This window comes from Gorilla gorilla, chromosome 16 (genome assembly GCF_029281585.2).
Source record: "Gorilla gorilla gorilla isolate KB3781 chromosome 16, NHGRI_mGorGor1-v2.1_pri, whole genome shotgun sequence".
NCBI classification, from domain to species: domain Eukaryota; kingdom Metazoa; phylum Chordata; class Mammalia; order Primates; family Hominidae; genus Gorilla; species Gorilla gorilla.
Window position 1 is genome coordinate 26,329,169 of NC_073240.2, and position 20,458 is coordinate 26,349,626.

Here is a 20,458-nt window from a genome sequence, read left to right on the forward strand (position 1 = left end):
GGCTGGTCATTGACTGTGATCCTGGTCTCCGTGATTGAATAGTGTGGGTCAGTGTGTCCCAGAGTGACAGATGTGCTCAGTGTCTGCCACATATCTCAGACTCAAGGTCCCTTTTATAAATGTGCCTGGATCGATGATGACTATAAAAAAAATGGATCTCATCGGAATCTGAACAAAATGAGTGACCAAATCATTTCTGTGCCACTTCTGTGAGCTGAGGTCCAGCACTGGGACCATGCCAGGCAAACGTGAGGAGGGAGTTTACAGGGACTAGGGTATTGGAAGACTAACCTACCCATATATATTAGAGCAAATGAATTGTTCTCAGTTCTGTAAATATCCAGCTGTGGTTTGACATAGCAACTCTCTTTGTACTTGCTTGGCAGCATTTATAGAAACAGCTGGTAGACCCTGGGGAACCAGGACATAGTGAGATTCATGGGATGTTACTTCACCTACTCTTGAGCCATTCACACATTTGAGCTCGCAGAATTATCTGGTCGATGATCAGTCTCTTGAGGGTAATGAGATGGTCAACATCCAAATCCAAAGATACTAATGAGATTTTACTTTTTTTTTTTGAGATGGAGTCTCATTCTGTTGCCCAGGCTGGAGTGCAGTGGCATAATCTCGGCTCACTGCAACCTCCACCTTCTGGGTTCAAGAGATTCTCCCGCCCCAGCATCCTGAGTAGCTGGGATTACAGGCGCCTGCCACCACCCCGGGCTAATTTTTGTATTTGTAGTAGAGATGGAGTTTCACCATATTGGCCAAGCTGGTCTTGAACTCCCTACCTCAGGTGATCCAGCCACCGCAGCCTCCCAAAGTGTTGGGATTACAGGCATGAGCCACCGTGCCTGGCCTTACTTTTTATTTTCAATTAAGTGAAACAATTACATGGAAATTGAAAAAAAAAAGGTACTCTAAGTAGACCGCTCTAGTGTATTTTAATTTTCTTGCCACTTCAGCCACTAGGATTGTGTCACTTGTTTTTTTGATTTTAGTTTTTCGTGTCAAAAAGCAAACCACTGTTTATATTTGAGTGCTGGTTTCAACTGTATGCTGCCTCAAATAAACTTAGATTATATTACAAATTCTTTTTTACATAGATTTCATTGGCTATATTCATATATCCTCAAAGGTTTCCATTGTGTTTGAAGAGGTATCCTAATTGTAATAAATGCTTTTGATTGGGGATGCCAGGGAAGCTTTGAGACTAATGTCTCAGATTTTTTTTTAAAAAAGTTTATATTCTATAGTGATCAAAGATGTAAGAATAATTTTTCTTGTCATTCATTGGATAGTCCAGTGAGTGTCTACTGTGAATTCTTATATTCACTTGTAACTAAACATTCCATTTGGCAAATTTCGTTTCATAACTTCCCTAATTTCCTCTACACTTTGTAGATTGGGTGAGATACAATTCCATGGAATTTTACCACTGAACCAGTGGAGGGCTAATTTTGTCATTTGTACCAGTTAACTAACTTGGGAGGAAACAGAACAACACACTCCTGAGGTAGTATCCAATTTTTAGTAAATTTATTTTTATTATTTTTCAAACTGTCAGTGATTTGGTTTGGTGAACAATAGGTTAATACAGACAATGTTAGGAATTATTAATCTGATGCGCTATCTGAAGCATCAGTTTCCTTTATTTTTAAGATTTTTTTCTTCTCTGTAGTTTGGATAACATTTAAAACATTTCCAAGAGTTATAAATTAGTATATTTTCTATGCTGATTAATAATGAAACCTTTTGTCTTATACAAATTTTTAAAAAATGGACGTGTGTGTGCATGTGTATATATATAAATATATATATATAAAATCTCACAAGATGATGCAGACTAAAACTGCATTTTATATGGCTAAGTTTATTGTTTCCTTGTGTTGTAATATGATGGAAAGTAATGGGAATAATTCTGCTTCCTGTCCTTAGGGACCAGTAGGAATTTTCCCATGATAAGCATTTTGTCCTTAAAATACTGGCATCCTGTTAAGAGATCATGACACTCCAATGACCGTGAGACCCTGGCTATGCTAGTCAGCCAGGGGGCTGACCATTGACAGTGATGCTGGTCTCCGTGATTAAAAAGTGTGGGTCAGCATGTCCCAGGGTGACAGAAAGCTGTGTGATCAGTGTCTGTCACATATCTCAGACTCAGGGTTCCTTTTTAAAATGTGCCTGGATCGATGATGACTTAAAGATTTATCTAATTTAAATCTGAACAAAATGAGTGACCAAAACACTTCTGTACCACTTCTGTGAGCTGAGGTCCAGCACAGAGACCACTCCAGTCAAACATGTGTTGCCTGGAGTTGCAACTAGTTGGTCAGTTAGAAGCAACCACAGGGACTGGGGTATTTGAAAACCACTTGAGTGCATTTATTAGAGGAAACGAATTTTACATTTGTGTATAAAAATTCAATTGTAGGGTAAAATGGAAACTCTGAGAGTTTGGTTGGCGGCATCTATATACCATAGAAACAGCCTGGGAAGCAGAACAGTGAGACCCAAGAGAAATGTTCCTGCCTATACTTGGTCTGTTCTCACATTTGCCTGAGCTACTGATTGACCTTTTGAGGGTGATGAGATGGTCAAAATCCAAGGATATGATGAGTTTTTACTTCTCATTTTCTTTTTTTTTTTTTTATTATACTTTAAGTTTTGGGGTACATATGCAGAACGTGCAGTTTTGTTACATTGGTATACACGTGCCATGGTGGTTTGCTGCACCCATCAACCCATCATCTACATTAGGTATTTCTCCTAATGCTATCCCTCCCCTAGCCCCTGACCCCCCGACAGGCCCTGGTGTGTGATGTTCCCTCCCTGTGTCCATGTGTTCTCATTGTTCACCTCCCACTTATGAGTGAGAACATGTGGTGTTTGGTTTTCTGTTCTCGTGTTAGTTTGCTGAAAATGATGGTTTCCAGTTTCATTCATGTCCCTGCAAAGGACATGAACTCATGCTTTTTTATGGCTGCATAGTATTCCATGGTGTATATGTGCCACATTTTCTTTATCCAGTCTATCATTGATGGACATTTGGGTTGGTTCCAAGTCTTTGCTATTGTGAATAGTGCTGCAATAAACATATGTGTGCATGTGTCTTTATAGTAGCATGATTTATAATCCTTTAGATATATACCCAGTAATGGGATTGCTGAATCAAATGGTATTTCCAGTTCTAGATCCTAGAGGAATTGCCACACTGTCTTCCACAACGGTTGAACTAATTTACACTCCCACCAACGGTGTAAAAGTGTTCCTATTTCTCCACATCCTCTCCAGCATTTGTTGTTTCCTGACTTTTTTAAATTATCGCCATTCTAACTGGCATGAGATGGTATCTCATTGTGGTTTTGATACACATTTCTGTAATGACCAGTGATGATGAGCCTTTTTTCATGTTTGTTGGCTGCATAAATGTCTTCTTTTGTTTTACTTCTCATTTTCTTAAAGTGAAACAATTTCATGTGGTATCTTCCAAGTATATTTTAATCAGTTGCCAACCCAGCTGCTAAGATTGAACTGTTTCTTTTGTTCTTCTCTTGTTTTTTTCTATTAATTTAGCAAACAATTTCATATATAGTTTGCTATCCTTCTCCATGGGGCCTGCATCTTCAGATTCAACTAGCCATGGACTGAAAATACTTGACAAAAAAATTGTATGGTTTCATCTGTACTGAACATGTACAGTCTTTTTCTCTTTCTTTCTTTCTTTCTTTTTTTTTTTTTTTGAGACAGAGTTTCACTCTGTCACCCAGGCTGGAGTGCAGTGGCACGATCTCAGCTCACTACAACCTCTGTCCCCCGGGTTCAAGTGATTCTCCTACCTCAGCCTCCTGAATAGCTAGGATTACAGGCGCCCACCACTGTGCCAGGCTAATTTTTGTGTTTTTAGTAGAGATGGGGTTTCACCATGTTGGCCGGGCTGGTCTCGAACTCCTGACCTTAAGTGATCTGCCTGCATCAGCCTCCCAAAGTGCTGGGATTACAAGCATGAGCCACCACGCCCAGCCAAGTACAGACTTTTTCTTTGGTCATTATTCCCTAAACAGTACAGTATAACAACTATTTACGCAGCATTTACATTGTATTCAGCATCATGAGTAATCTAGAAATGATTTCCTGCATATAGGAGGATGTACATAGGTTCTATGCCAATAGTGCACAGTGCTCGCTGTGTTTAAAGAAATATCCTAGCTATAGAATAAATAATTTTGAAGTCAGTGTGTTGAGAAAACACTGACATGGATAGAAAATATTCTGTCTAGAATAGAAAAAATAGAATAGAAAAAGTTCTATCTGTATCAATCTGATCAAAGATGTGAGCATAATTATTCTTGTCATACATATAGTCTAATGAATGTCTAAAGTGAATTCTTATAACTGCTTGTAACAAAATATTTCATTTGGCAAATGTTGTTTCACAACTTTCCTAATTGCCCATGTACTTTGTAGATTGGTTTTCACAGAATTCCATGGACTTTAACTGCTGAACCAATGATGCACTGATTTTGTCATTTGTACCAGCTAACTCATCTGGGAGGCAACAAAACAATACTCTCCTGAGGTAACATCCAATTTTTAGTAAATTCATTTTTGTGTGTTGTTTTTATTATTTTTTTAAGTAATTGAGAATTTCATTAGGTGTGCAAGGCGTCACTTAATACAAATAGTATTAGGCATTCAATACTCTCATGAGTTATCTGAGCCTTCAGTTTCTTTTATTTTAACATTTTACATTTTTCTCAACTTTAACATCAGAAACATCCTATAAGTGTAATAAACCATCTTATACTTTACATATAGTTACATAGTAAATCCTCCTGTCTTATTTAAGTTTGAAAAATGAACATGTATACTTCTCATTCCCATGTATATAATCTCTTCCCACAGAATGAGGTGGACCAAGAAACTGGGCTTCATACGGATGAATTTATTTTTTTCCCCGTGTGGAGACATAAAGGAAAAGTATAGGAAATAATTCCGCCTCCCACCCACAAGTCCCCATGGGAATTCTCACATGTTAAAAAGCATTTTGTCCTGAAAATAACAACAGTTTTTCTTAGGGAATCAGGACACTCCAATGACAGTGAGACTCTGGCTATGCCAGTCAACCATGGGCTGGTCATTGTGCTGCTGGTCTCCATGATTGAATAGTGTGGGTCATTGGTGACAGATAGCTATGTGCTCAGTGTCTGCCACATATCTCAGGTTCAAAGTCCCTTTTATAAATGTGCCTGGATGGATGACGACTTAAAAATGAATCTCGTTGGAATCTGAGCAAAACGAGTGACCAAACCACTTCTTTGCCAGTTCTGTGAACTGAGGTCCAGCACAGGGTCCATGCCAGGCAAACACGTGCAGAGAGTTCAGTTTGGCCAGCAACTGGTACCAAAATGGCCTGTGGTATTGGAAAACAAACCCACTCACCTAGCTTACAGCACATGAATTGTACAGAGGTCTGTATGTGTTTGTATATATTTATATATGTTTGTGTACATATATCTTTGGGGATTATATGGCATTTCTTTCAGTGTTTGGCTGGCAGTGTCCATACTCTCATAGTAAACAGAATTACACAAGAGTAGAGGGAACAGTAGGAAATGGTTTTGCCTACCCTAGAGTCTTTTATACATGTTTTTAGGTGCTATAATCTTCTGTGTGAGGTCAGTCTCTCAGGTTCATTAGGTGGACAGTGTAAAAGGTATTATGAAGGTTTACATATTATTTATCTATTAAGTAAAAGAAATATATGGAAATTGAAGAGTAGCTTTTATCTATTAAAGAAAAGAATGTATGGAAATTGAAGGGTACTTTCTATTTGTGGAAAGTCTTAACATTTTAATTTCTTTATTGATCTTGTCACAAAAGTTGGAATTTAAGTTTTGCCTGTCACTCAAAGAGAAGCTTTTTAGACATTTGATTGAGGGATTCTAGTAGATGCTGTAGTAAACATTTCTAATTGTAAAATGATTAAATTTGCAATTCATAGAGTTTTATGTGGATTTCATTGCCTGATATTCATTATTTTTATTAGTGGGTTTCATAGATGTTTAAAGGGAGATCCAAGTTTTATTGTGTGATACTAAGGGAGGCCTTTTGGTCTTAGAAAACTGACTTTCAGTACTACCGATTTCCAGGGAGTGAGCATAATTTTTATTCTCATACCACATGGGCAAGTGAATGTCTGTGGTTTATTTCTTATAACTCGTCATTAGGAATTATGAAAGTAAGAAAGTTGACAAATGAAACTCTTTTAATTATGAGGGTTTCATTTGTCGACTTCCTACTTCCTCAGTGTGCTTTGTATATTGGAGGTAATACTGGAATTGCATGGAATTCCTACTGCTGCTCCACTAACCTGCTGATTTTGTCACATGTACCAGATTCGTTGTCTGGCAATGAGAACAATACACTTCAGAGGTAATATTGCAATTTTTAGTAAGTGCATTTTTCCTGGGTTAGTTCTATTATTTTATTTTAGCAAGTAAGATTATAATTGGTTTTTCAAGCAGTCTGTTAATCCAAATGGTGTGAGGCCCTAATAATCTGGTTAGTCATCTGAAGTTTCTGTGTTCTTTGTACAGTATTTTTATACTTCCTCTGTTTTCAAATAACATTAGGATACCCTACTAGCAAAATAATTTAGTATATTTTATATACTTGTGCATAGTAAGCCTGTTGTGTATGTACACTATTTGCATGGTTGGCAAATTACATTTGCACTTTTTATTTTTCTGTAATTTTTTCCTATTTTCAAAGGTTAATTTGGACCAAAAACTAGATTTAATGTAAAAGAGTTTATTCCTTCTACTTGAGGTGTGACATGAAGGAAAGTAATGGAAATAATTCTGCCCTCCCATTCTCAAGGGCCAGGGGGAATTCTAATATTGGTAAGCATTTTGTCCTGAAAGCACCAACATTCTTCTTAGGGGGTCCTGACACTCCAATGACAATGAGACCCTGGCTGTGCTTGTCAGTCATGAGACTGGTCACTGGCTGTGATACTGGTCTTTGTAATTGAATACTGTGGGTTGACAAGTCCCCAGGTGACAGAAAGATGAGTGTTCAGTGTCTGCCACATATCTCAGGCTCAAGGTCCCTTTTATAAGTGTGCCTGGATCGATGATGACTTAAAAAAATGGAAACCTTGGAAATCTGAACAAAATGAGTGACCAAGACACTTCTGTGAGCTGAGGTCCAGCACAGGGACCATACCAGGCAAACCCGTGGAGGGCGTTCAGTTTGGTCAGGAACTGGTACCAAAACGAACCCACTTGCATATGTTAGAGCAGATGAATTGTACAGAGGCCTATATGTCTTCGGGGATTACATGACAATGATTTAAGTGCATGGCTGGCAGCCTTCAAACACCTAGTAATCAGGCTTTGGGGTACCAGTGTCAGAGGAGTGAACATTGTAGAAATGGCTGTGCCAGCACTCGAGTCATTCACACTATTTTCGTAGATGCCACAACATTCTTAGTGAGTATCAGCATGTATAGGTATATTATGTAGTCAATTAGAAAGAAATTATCAGTCTTTGCTTGCTATTTATTCTTTCACTAAAAGAAATATGTGAAAATTGAAGAGTGGGTTGTATTCATGGGATTATCTTATTATATGCTGGAATTTGCTTCCTAACTCAGTCTCAAGGATTAGAACAGCATTTGTTTTTCTTTTTCCTGTCACTCAGGGAGCAATTTCTAAGCATTAGATGATAGATTAAATTAGATGCTTCATTAAACATTTTAATGTGAAATAATGAAATTTCTAATTCTAGGGATTTTGGGTGGATATTGTTGGCTAATAGGTATATTCCTTCATTGAGTCTTTGTATATTTTAAGAGAGATTCTAATTTTAGTAATACTCAGGGGGCCTTTGGCCTTCGAGACCAAAATCTTGGAAACATTGATTTTCTGTACTTACCCTGTTCCAAGCAACAAGCAGATTTTTTAGTTATGTGGATAGTCAAGTGACTATGGCTAATTAATTACAAACTGTTGTCAGGAATCATTCAGTTGGGAAGGTTTTGTTTCAAAACTCCTGTAATGTCCCCTGTGCCTTGCAGAACGGAAGTGATTTTGGAATTGCATGGAATTCTCACTGCCATCCCAAAGAAATGCTGATCTTGTCACTCTTACCTGTTTCATTCCCTGGGGGCAGAACAAAAGGACGCACTCCAAAAGTAACATCCAAGTTTGAATAAATTTACTTTTTATGGCTTATTTTGTAATTTTTTCTGTAGTCAAGTAGATAATCAGTTTTGTGAATGATCTGTTAATAACAGTGTGAGGCATTAATTATCTGGTGAATCATCCAAGGCTTTCATTATCCTTTATTTCCAATTTTTTTTTTTGCGTTCTCCCTTTTCAGTAATATCAAAAACATCCTAGTAGAGTTATGTTAGTATATTTGATATTAATATACATAACAAATGCTTCCTTCTTGTGCATGTTTGACTAATGGACATATATACTTACCATCTTGCCATATTTGTACTGTTTTCACAGATCAGCATGAACCAAGAACTGGGTTTCATATAAAATATTTTATTCTGTCCTCTTGAGATGTGACATGAAGAAAAGTATTGAGAATACTTCTATCACCTCATATTCAAGAATCCGTAGGAATTCTCCCGTGGTAAGCATTTTGTCCTGAAAATACTGGCATTCCTCTTAGGAGATCGTGACACTCCAATGACCATGAGACCCTGGCCATGCTAGTCAGCCATTGGCCAGTCATTGACTGTGATGCCAGTCTCCATAATTAAATGAATAGTGTGGGTCAGTGTACCCCAAGCTGATGGAAAGCTGTGTGCTCAGTGTCTGTCACATATCCCAGGCTTAAGGTACCTTTTATAAATGTACCTGGATTGACGATGACTTTAAAAAATAAAAAAACTCATTGAAATCTGAAAAAAATGAGTGACCAAACCACTTCTGTGAGCTGAGGTCCAGCACACATGACAGGCAAACGTGGAGGGATGTGGATGGTCAGTGCCCACAGGGACTGGGTATTTGAAAGCTAATCTGCCTGCGTATGTTAGAGGAAGTGAATTGGACAGTCATCTATAAATATTCTATTTTTTCATAAAATGGCTATTCCTTTGGTGCTTGGATGGTAGCATCCATCCACTGGTAATAAATAGACCCTGGAAAACCAGCACATATATAGTGAGACCCCATGAGATATGATTGTGCCTACCTTTGAGCCATCCATAAGTTATCTGGGACATGACAGTCTTTTGAGTGAGAGCAGTTTACTAAGGTCATTTAGATCATCAGTTCCAAAGATGGTGTAGATCTTATCGATTATTTTTTTAGGCAGAGGTAATATCTGGAAAATTAAGAGTGATTTCTAACCATGAGAATATTTTAGTTTGTTTAAATTTGCTTGCTAACCCAGTACCAAGAATTCAGACCTTTTTTCTGTCTGTATAAAGCAATATTCTAGACATTTGAGTGATTCAAGTAGATGTTGTGAGATGATTACATTTCCAGTCCTTGGAATGTTATGTGGATTTTATTGGCTAATCTTCATATTTCATCAGTGGATTTTCCTATGCATGTTAAGGGAGATCCTTGTTAATTGATGTCTAGGTGGACTTTACGGTTAACCTGAACAGGTCTTGGAAAAAGGACTTTAAACATTCTCCTGTTCTGTGGAATAAGTGTACTTTTTTCTGGACATACACCTTGTCAGTGAGTATGTATCATAATTCCTCATAACTTCTTATCAGGAAACATTCGATGTGGAAGATTTCTTTCTCAACTTCTCTAATTGCCCCTGTGGTTTGCAGGTTCCATGTGATACTAGAGTTGCATAGATTTTTAACCTTTACGCCAATGAAGATCTGAGGCAAACATTGCCCCTTTTTTAGAAGTTTGCATTTGTCACTGATAACTGTAATAATTGATCTTGTTGAAAAGCCTGGGAAATGAAGATCTGATATGTCACTTTTACCCGCTTCCTCAACTGAAAAAGAATACAATGAAACACGCTGAGGTAACATCTAATTTTTGATGTCTTTTTTCCTGGGTTATTACTGTTTTAAGTATTTGGGAATTTAATGGGTGCTATATGGAGTCAGTTAATTTAGATACTGTAAGACCTTAGTCTGGTGAGTCATCTGAGGCTTCTGTTTGTTCTTTTCCAGAATTTTTGTGCTTTCTCAGTCTTGCTGATGATCTTTCTATGGGCCTGAAGCGTGGAGAGTGCCAGAGAGGCTGATCCTCAGCAGTGTGGCAGAGGAAAGTTGGGTGCGACTAAGGAGTATGCGGTGCCCAAATGCCACTGGGTCTTCAGCAGTACCACCTGGTGAGCGTCACTCTTGAGAGCTGAGAGTAGGTGGGAAGCAGCTCATGGTGAGAGGGTTCAGAGGCCGCCTTTCCCTCTCTGCGCACTGCCCAGTTCTTCTAGTCACATGTCCCGGGACAGTACCATACCTGTGTGTGTCCTGCCTGCATTGCTGTGACCACTTTTAGTGGAATCAGGTACAGTGCAGCTTCTGCAAATTGCCACGCTCCCACTCTCAAGCAGGTTGAGTGCTACGAGTGATTTTTAGACCATTTGTTTATTCCCTTATCATGGCTTTTTGTGACTTCTTCCTCCCCAGTCCATTGGGTCACCTTTAAAGGTAAAGTAATCCTGAGGTGGTTGAATTTACGGAAATGCTATGCATTGTTGTGAATGGAATGTTCACCGGGCCAACATCTTCTTGGAACTTTGAGCAAACTGATAGTCTGGTTGCACATTTGATTTGTCTGGCAGTAAATGTTGGACAGTATTTGGACTGATGGAAGCTAGAGACAAACACATTGACTATTGTTGAATAACACTGGAAACATCTTAGGAGAGCAGTACATTAGCTAATTTAATAGGTACATAAACTGAATCCTACTGTCTTGTGCTTGATGGACCAGCAGACACATATGCTTGTATTGTTCTCATGTTTCTACATGTTTACCCTATTCCCACAGGTCAACAAAGACAAGGCACCTAGCCTCACATGAAACTTTATTCCTTTCCCTTTTGAGATGTGACATGAAAGAAAATAACAGAAATGATTTTTCTATCCCATCCTCAGGGACCAGTGGGAATGAATTTTACCATCCCACCCTCAAGGGCCAGGTCAGGTCGCTAAGCATTTTGTCACTAAAATATTGCCCTTTTTTAGGGATTATGTAATACTCTGTAAGGCACTGTCTGTGCTGGGCAGCATGGAGCCTGGGTCTTTGCTGTGTTGGGGGCTTGGTCTCCATGACTTAATAGGGTGGATCAGTGTGTCCCAGAGAAGTGTACTCCAGAGTGCTCATTTTCTTTCATGTTTCTGAGGCAAACAGTGCCCCCTTTTTTAGAAGTTTGCATGTGTCACTGATAACTTTAATAATTGATCTTGTTGAAAAACCTGGGAAAACAGTGAGTTAAATAATAACTTCTCTGAACATGAGGTCCAGCCCAATTACCTGCCCTAAGCAAACTATATGGAAGGAGAGTTCAGTTTGTTCAGCTGTGTGGTCCCAGCAAGGACTGTGGTACTGGAAAACTAACCAGCTTACATGCACTAGAGAAGTAGAATTGGACAGTGATCTGTAGGTACCCAGTTTGGAGATGAAATTGCAACTCTGAGTTCTTGATTGGCAACATAAATATGTTGATAGTAAACAGACCCTGGGGAATCAGCACTTGAGTTGTGAAAAGCGGGAAATAGCTATGCCTACACTAGAGCCATTCACACTTTTGCTGGAGCTGCAATAATCTTATAAGTCATGCTTGCTCTCTTGAGGGCAATGAGATGGTCAAAATCCAAGGAGATTTGGGGTTTTCACTTTTCATTTCTCTATTAAGTGAAAAAAGTATATGAAAATTGAAAAATAGATATTACTTATGTAATCTTCACAGTATAATTTGCTTGCCAAGCAGTCACTGGGATTTAATCAGTTTCTTTGTCTTTTGTTTTTCTCATAAGCTGAGAGAGTAATTTTGTGTGCACAGAAGTACTGTCTTCAGCTACATGCTGCATTAAACATTCCTAGATGTGAAATGATTAAATTTCCAAGTTTTTAAAATGTGGATTTTTCTGGCCACTTTTATATCTCTTCAGTGGGTTTCTAATGGATTTAAGGGGAGAGCCTAGTCATGATGAATGGTGTTGTGTTGGGTATGCTGAGGAAACTTTGAGACCAATGTTTCAGAAAAAATTATTTCTATACTGTCATGTTTCAAGTACCGAGTATTGTTCTTGTCATACAGATGGTCCAGTGAACATCTCTGGTGAATTCCTTACAACCAACCTCTTGTTACTAAATATTCCATTAGGAATGTTTTGTTTCTCAACTCCCTGATTTCCCCCTTATAGATTGGAAGTGATATTGGTGGAAGACAACATTTTGCCGCTTGGAATTCTCACCTCCACACCAAAGAAGTACTGTTTTTGTCATTTGCACCAGCTTCTTTCTCCAGGAAAGATCAAAACGATGCACTGCAAAGGTAACATCCAATTTTTAATACTTGTAATTCCCTGGATTATTTTTGTTGTGTTATTGAATAACTTAGAATTGTTTTTACAAAGTCTGTTGAACCAAACACTGTAAGGCATTAATAACCTGGTGAGTTATTTGAGGCCTTTTTTCCTCTCCTAGAATTTTTGCACAATTTATATTTTGAATAATATCAGAGACATCCTAGTAGAGTAATGAATTAGTACATTTTATATGCAGATACATAGTGAAGCCTCCTTTCTTATGCATATTTGACAAATGGACATGTATATTTCTCATCTTCCCATATTTTTACTCCATTTCCTCAGGTCATATAGACCAAAATGTGAACGTCATATGAAAGAGTTTAAACATTCCCCTTGAAATATGACAGAAAGTATCAGAAATAATTATACCATTCCATGCTCACAGGCCAGTGGGAATTCTCACAGTAAGCATTTTGTCCAGAGAATATTCTTCTTAGGGAATTATAACATTCCAATGATAATGGTAGTCAGCCATGTGGCTGGATCATCGTTCCTGTATCCTGGTCTCTATGACTTAGTGTGGTGATGGTGTCATTGTGTCCAAGTGTGACAGAATTGTTAGTGTGTCGTGTCTGTCTCCTATCTCAGGCTCACAGTCCCTTTTATAAACATGCCTGGATTGATGATGGCTTCAGTATCTTTTGGAAATCTGGACTAACTGAGCAATAGAATTACTTCTCTCAAATTGATTTCAAGTCATATAAAAGGCCATGTTACACATATATTGTTAATCTGAGGGAGGTTGTGATCATTTAAGTTGTATTTTATAAACACTAGGACCACCAGTAAGAAAACAATTCAAAAAATATTAAAAGAACAACCAAAGAATTAAAGTAGAATAACCGAAAAGATCTGTTTAACACAAAAGAAGGCAGTTAAAGATGAACAGAGGAACCAATAAGACATATAGAAAACAGATAGGAAAATGACAGACATAAACCCAGCCATATGACAATTATATTAAATTTTTAAGAGATTAGGAAATTCCGTTGTTTTTTAAACATGAGCAACTATACACTGTCTACAGAAGAGACACTTTAGAACAAAAGATACAAATAGTTGGAAAGTAAAAAGATGGAAAAAGCTATATCCAGCGAATCCAGAAGAGAGCAGAAGTGGCTATTCTGACATCAGAAAAAAGAGACTTTAAGATAAAGTATTGCTAGAGAGGAAGAAGGATAGTATTTAATGATAGAAGGGTTAATATGGAATATGTAACAATTACAATCATATCAGCACTAACAACAGTGCCCAAAACTACATACACTGAAATTTAACATGATTGAGGGGATCAATAGGCAATTCAACAATAAAAGCTTTTGTTCATACCCTCTTCTTAATCACTGATAAGTCAATTAGATAGAGCATCATTGAGGTTACAACATACTTCAGCAATGTTGTCAACCAATTTGACCTGAGATAGATAGATAGATAGATAGACAGTTAGACAGACAGACAGACAGAGAAAACTTCACCCAACAACAGAAATACAAATTATTTTCAAGCATACCTGGAACATTCTCCAGGATAGAGTATATGTTAGGCTATAAAACTGTACTCAATAAATTTAAGATTGAAACCATGTAGAGTATGTTGTGTGACCATAGAGGAATTAGAAATCAACACAGAAATAAATTTGGAGGTCACAAGATATTTGGAAATTAACACACTTTACAGAGCCCATTGGTCAAAAATATATATATTAAAAGAAACTAGAAAGGCCGGGGGTGGTTGCTTACACCTGTAATTCCAGCACTTTGGGAGGCATAGGTGGGCACATCACTTGAGGCCAGGAGTTCAAGACCAACCTGGGCAACATGGCAAAACCCCATCTCTACAAAAAAAATACAAAAAATGAGTTGAGCATGGTGGTGCATGCCTGTAGTCCCAGCTACTCAGGAGGCTGAGGTAGGGGAATCACTTGAGCCCAGCAGGTAGAAGCTGCATTGAACCAAGATTGCACCACTGCATACCAGCCTGGGCGACAAAGTGAGACCCTGTCTAAAAAATAAAAGAAATCCAGAAAACATTTTGCATAGAATTTGATACAACTAAAGACATGCTTAGAGGGATATTTATAGTTTTAAATAACTGTATCAGAAAAAAAGGGAAGATAAATAAATGACATAAGCTTCCACCTTAAGAAACAAGAAAAAGACTAAACTAGAAGATGAAATCCAAAGCAAGCAGAAGGAAGTAAACAATAGGGATTTGAGCAAAAATTGATGACATAAAAAACCAGACAAAATATAGAGAAAAATCCATGAAACCAAAAGTTGGGTTTGTGCAGAGATTTGTGAAATTTACAATCCTTTAGCTAGACTGACACAGATCATTAGAATTAGGAATGATGGAGACAACATCACTACTGACCCTATAGATTGGATCAGGAATGTCGCTGTTTGCTGCATTGTGCTTTCTTGAGGGGAGAGCTATGAAAGAAAACAAAGTTCTCATTGCACTTACAACTCAACAACACAGCGTTGATACTTTGATTCTCATTGGCTTCAGTGCTCATCTCTGTGAGGTTTCCAGAAGATCCCATAGCAATATCACTCATTCTAAATTTATCTTTGGGCTACTCTGGGAACACTGTCTATGGGTTAGCCCTGCTCTGCAAGGAGCAGTAAAAAATATATACATATATTTTTTGAGGCTGAGTCTTGCTCTGTCGCCGAGACGGGAGTGCAGTGGCACGATGTCGGCTCACTGCAACCTCCACCTCCAGGGTTCAAGCGATTCTCCTGCCTCAGCCTCCCAAGTAGCTGGGATTACAGGCACGTGCCACCACACACCGCTAATTTTTGTGTTTTTGTAGAGACAGGGTTTCACCATGTGGGCCAGGCTGGTCTCAAACTCCCAACCTCAGGAGATCTGCCCTCCTTGGCCTCCCAAAGTGCAGGGATTACAGGCATAATCCACTGTGCCTGGCAAGTATGTTTGTAGCCAGTGGGGAATTGTTTTAACTAGGCAATAATTTGATCTATTTTGGGAAGCCTCTTGTAATCAAATCATATATCAACATTAATCACATGGTGAGTCCTCCATGGTTTTCATTCCTAGAGATTCTAGGATGTTTGACATTTCTCTGCTTAGCTTATAGCAGAAAGGTATTGGATATCAAGAATGTTTGAACAGTTTCTCCTTTTTGGGAATGAAGATGAAATTGGGCTAGAATGAGATGTGTGATTGAGAGAATGTCCCTGAGGCCTGAGCAGTGTGTCCTTTTGGGTATGGGCATTGGAAGCATGTAGTGAATTCTTATAATTTTATGTTGCCTCGGCATCCATCTTGAGTATAAGTTTAACTTTGTTATACCAGAAGCAAGGCTTACTCACTTTTGCACAGTTTCCAGTTCTACACCTCCTTCTCGTTCCTCAGTGTGGTTGGTCCAGATAGCTGCCTTATCCAACTGCCTCCTTTGGACCACTTCATCATGGGATAGCTTGATGCAATCTACTTGACAAGACCCTGGAACCCCACACCCCTCATGGAACCAGTGTCCACCTCCCAGTCACAGTGTGACCCCAGGGAACTCTTGCCTGCTTGTTTTAAACCCACCACTTAAAAGTCTCCACAGAAAACCTGTTTGAATAGTACCCTTGACCCAATAAGGGCATTGGCCCGTGGGTGTCTCTCTCTCTCTCTCTCCCTCTCTCTCTCTCGCTCCCTGACCTCTGCGTGTGGACTCCAGGCATGCCATATACCCCTCAGGACCTGTAGGTAATACTATATTTTTATTTTATATCTCTCCTAATCATTGAAAAGGTGCTCTCTATCTTGAAGATACTATATTAAATAAAATGAGAACTTGTCCCTCACACAGTTAGTGACAGGCTGAAACACGCTGATTGCACTCTTTACCCATTTAGTGATTTTTCTCAAGTTACTCTACACCATGTATTATCAACATAATTGATATTATAGGATAGAATTATAAGACACTTCTTTTGCCACAGAAAGTTCTATTGGACTCAGATTATCTAGAGCTACTACATGTATGCTATTCTATGATAAAAGATGTAGATGTGATAAAAACATTTATAAAATATCTGTCTTAGAAAAGTTAGCTAAAATTATTTTGGGACAAGTATGTTTGAAAATAGAATCGTAAGCTACCACATTGTGATAAATATTTCTAAATGTGTTTATTAACTTGTCAGGAGACAACAGAGTGAATTAAAACAGTAGCCTTGTATCAGTATGTTTTTATTCAGAAGACAAATGCATGTTTTAACTATTATATGTTCTTGGCTTAACTTTTTTTGTAAAGTTAAGACATTACACTTTTACATGAATCTGTAATTTCAAGATATCTTAATGGTTGACAGGGACAGGACAATTGAAGAAAACCTGTAAATACATTTGGTAAAATTTATGATGCATTGTTTTGCAGATGGCTTCAGAGGTTATTAGCACATCTGTTTGAGATATGCACAGTTTTACATTTGTCCCTTAGGTAATCAACAGGGCTGAGATCAGTAAATCACATGTAATCCACTGTTATGAGGCTATTCTGAATAGAGTTACATCATTTTATCATATCTAGACTTTCTAGTTATATTGATGCTGTTGAAAATGATTTTGTATTACATGCTTTCTTCCAAATCATAGATCAAGATATTTTATTTATGTATGTCTTTTAAATGAAGAGTGGTTAGGATAGTCCTGATTATTGCACATAAATATTGCCTTTCACTAGATTATAGTTTTGGGCCAAATTTTAGACTATTATTTTAAAAAAGAGTAGCTTAGTTTAATCCAACCTTTCCAGATATTTAGAAATTATTGAAATGTATATTTTGTGAAGATGGTCTTATGAAAGTTGTTGAGCTAGAAACATGTCCTTCATCAGTGGAATTCTTAGAAGCTTTACTTGGGCTTCACTGGGTGCTAATAGACCATGATCGTATTGCTCTGTATATAATGGTACAAATTTTGTTTTATAACACTTAGTCTTAATAGAATGGGAATATTTTATCTTACTAACGTAGTCATTAGCTGGCCACTCTCTGTGTCCATTGGACCTTATAGGGTAAAGGGAGGGCAGTGCGTATTTGAAGCCTGTGCACGTGACACACAAAGGGCTTAGGAACCTCCGTGTTTTCCCAGCACAGGATACCCATTCTTCCTGAATGTTTCATTGTTAGATTGTGTGTGTGTGTATTTTATATTAACATACAGATGTATGTATTTTAGTTGCATTTTTTTCTTAAAATGTTATTTTTTCTCTTTTTCTTTTATGTCAGGTAATGATAGAGCCCCTAGGGAAGCAAAACTGTCCATGCCCTTGCCTTAACTTTCAGATATGATAAAAACAACATTTATAAAATACCTGTCTTAGAAATATTAGCTAAGATTATGTTGGGGAAAGTATGTTTGAAAATAGAATTGTAAGCTACCACATTGTGATAAATATTAGTAAATTTGTTTATTGACTTGTCAGGAAGCAAGAGAATGAATTAAAGAAAACTTCAGAGAATGAGCTGACAACTTACGCCCTGGTCAGTGGCTCTCCATGCCTACCTGTGGTCTCTTGGACACCCTTGCAGGTATGTGGGCAGGGAACTGCATGTTTATAGGAAACAGGCCTAGGATGGAAGGAGTTAATAGATCTTCCTCTTCTTGAGTTTGATGACATTTGTTTCCAGTTAAATAGCATGAAAACCCATCTGAGAGCCAGCTGAGAGTGGATACAGTTCTGGGGAGTTAAAGACGAGTGGTCACAACAGGTCTTCCTCGGCAATCCGAGCCCAAAACTGAATCTGCCTCCATAAGACCATTATGTGTCAGCTCTTTATTTATATGATTGATTCATCCAGTGGACTTTTAATTTCTTATGTCCAGATATTTTTTTCAGTTCTTTTTTTTGTGATACAAGCACCTTGTGGATTGCCTGTCATAGAACAGGTTCTCAATAAACTTTTATTGAAAAAAGATGTATAAGTAGATTGTCTTGAGTAATTTTGTGAATAACCTGACCAACTAAGCAGTAGAAGACAAATGATTTTAAAACAGAAAGAGACATAACTTTCAGTGGGATTCAGGTGATCTAGTCGGGTCTGGAAATGTGCAAGAGAGAAGGTCCCTCATGCAGTGTGCTGACATTGAAATGTGTAGTTATGGACTAGATGGTTATGGTTTCAGAACTGTGTAAGTAAGGGGTAGATTCCAAATTAAATCAATATTAAAGAGTAGCAGAGAAGGAATTTCCAGATTCCAGCTGCATTGCTTGTTTCATTGGAAGTGGTGTTTCTCTTTTTTCTTTTTTTTCTTTTTTTTTTTTTTTTAAAAACCTCAGAAGACGACTTCCTGGGAACTCTTCTGGGAGTGAATGTTATCAGCAAATTCCCAAAACAACACCCCTTAGACAAAAAGCCTCCTCACCTATGCATTGCCTAGGCCACCCACTAAAGGTAAGGTGTTAGTTAAAATAGTCCTTGCTTTCTGGGAGAAGCCATGTCTTAGTAGAAATTGAGCTGTTAATTTTCCTAATATTGATGATGTTTGATTACATTCTAATTGATTCTGAGATTTCATAATATGTTAAGAGATGCAGCTTTTCTTATATACCTTCGTGACTTTTCTACATCTCAGTACATTTACTGTTAATATGAAGGATTTCCATAACTTCTCTCATCTAGTAAACTGAACTCCTTCATGGCTTGATCCATTGTGATGCTAGAAAATTGTTGTACACAGAAGACACAGTAGCCTCTCCATAACTGTTAGACTGGAAGTTTGACAAACTGGTCTGAAATAATTGATCAAATCAATGAATGACCTAGAGCTTTAAGAAACCAGATGGGAAGAGACAGACATGAAACCCAAGGTTGTTGATGGCTATTACTTTTGAGCCCAGCAAAAGGAGAAAAAGCAGCACCAACATCTGGCATCCTGGACATGAGGAAGTTTTAATGTCATTGTTTTGGCCTCATCATGGACCCAGGTGCTAGAAATGAGATTTTCTGTGTGTACTCTGGGTATATTTGTTCTAGCACAAGTAGGGGGAAGATTAAAGAGGAATTTCATACCCCCATGACTCCTTAAGAAATGTGTTTCTCACCTTTGCCACTTTTCCCCACTGTGTCCTTGCAGGTGATGGCCACAAAGAGGTGGATTTGTTGAGTTGGTGCCATTCCTTCTACTGCCAGCTTCACCAAAACAATGACACAGTCTTCCTTCTGCATGGAGACTCTTCTCTTTCCTGTGTTGCAGTGGATGCCTCCTGCAGATAAGAAATGCTTAACTGAGAAATGCTCATGTTGGGATATCATCGATGAGACTTTAATTTGGGCATGGTGACTGTTTCCCTTGCTGCCACTTGACTCAATCCCAGGAGCCTCAGTAGAGGATATAATATTACACAAGATGCTCAAAATGGTGGAATTGCTCAGTGCTCCCATAGATATACATTTATAATTTTCATTTGCCACATGGTAAACTGAAAAGTACAGACTATATTAAAAAGAAACTGCATGATTTTTTTTCAAAAATTCAAAGCATATTTAAATAATATATAAATTAAATGCCCTCCTCTCTTCCAATTCTGTCCCTATAGTTTTCCTCTATTAAGTGAACTACATGCATTCTTTTAGTGGATAGATGCACACAAACACACAAGCCATTATGGGGAAGGATCCACGTGTGTGGCCATATTGTAACACATTTTTCTGCAAATTACCTCTCATTTAACAGCCCTTATTCAATGGCCTTTTTCTTTTTCAGTAGTACATACACATCTGTCATTTGTTGAATGACGACATGAATGTTTTGTAGATAAAATATAATTAAATGTTTTAAGCATTTCTCACTCATAGATATTTATGTTAGCACCAAATTTCTGTGCAATGAACCTCCCTATATATCAGTAATTTTGCATTTGTCTATAATATCATAATAAATTACTTATCA

The 20,458-nt window shown here is 37.9% G+C and overlaps 1 long non-coding RNA gene, 3 other non-coding genes and 2 pseudogenes across 4 annotated transcripts in view; all 6 read left to right on the forward strand.

Annotated features, from left to right (window-relative positions):
- The window catches only part of LOC129527077 (uncharacterized), a 29,738-nt gene extending 27,307 nt beyond the window's left edge, over positions 1 to 2,431 (forward strand). The window contains exon 21 of the long non-coding RNA XR_008671950.2: positions 1,408 to 2,431. This is a non-coding gene — a long non-coding RNA (uncharacterized lncRNA). The remainder of the gene's footprint in view (positions 1 to 1,407) is intronic.
- On the forward strand, positions 128 to 223 carry LOC115930935 (small nucleolar RNA SNORD116). Its single transcript, XR_004067520.1, has one exon. It is a non-coding gene; the product is annotated as a small nucleolar RNA SNORD116 (small nucleolar RNA).
- LOC115930938 (small nucleolar RNA SNORD116) lies at positions 2,190 to 2,281 on the forward strand. The gene has a single exon (XR_004067522.1). It is a non-coding gene; the product is annotated as a small nucleolar RNA SNORD116 (small nucleolar RNA).
- Positions 2,432 to 5,254: 2,823 nt separating the features above from the next.
- LOC115930939 (small nucleolar RNA SNORD116) lies at positions 5,255 to 5,346 on the forward strand. Its single transcript, XR_004067523.3, has one exon. It is a non-coding gene; the product is annotated as a small nucleolar RNA SNORD116 (small nucleolar RNA).
- A 1,788-nt stretch (positions 5,347 to 7,134) lies between these two features.
- LOC115930934 (uncharacterized) lies at positions 7,135 to 7,217 on the forward strand (annotated as a pseudogene).
- A 1,670-nt stretch (positions 7,218 to 8,887) lies between these two features.
- LOC115930937 (uncharacterized) lies at positions 8,888 to 8,973 on the forward strand (annotated as a pseudogene).
- The last annotated feature ends 11,485 nt before the right edge of the window (positions 8,974 to 20,458 follow it).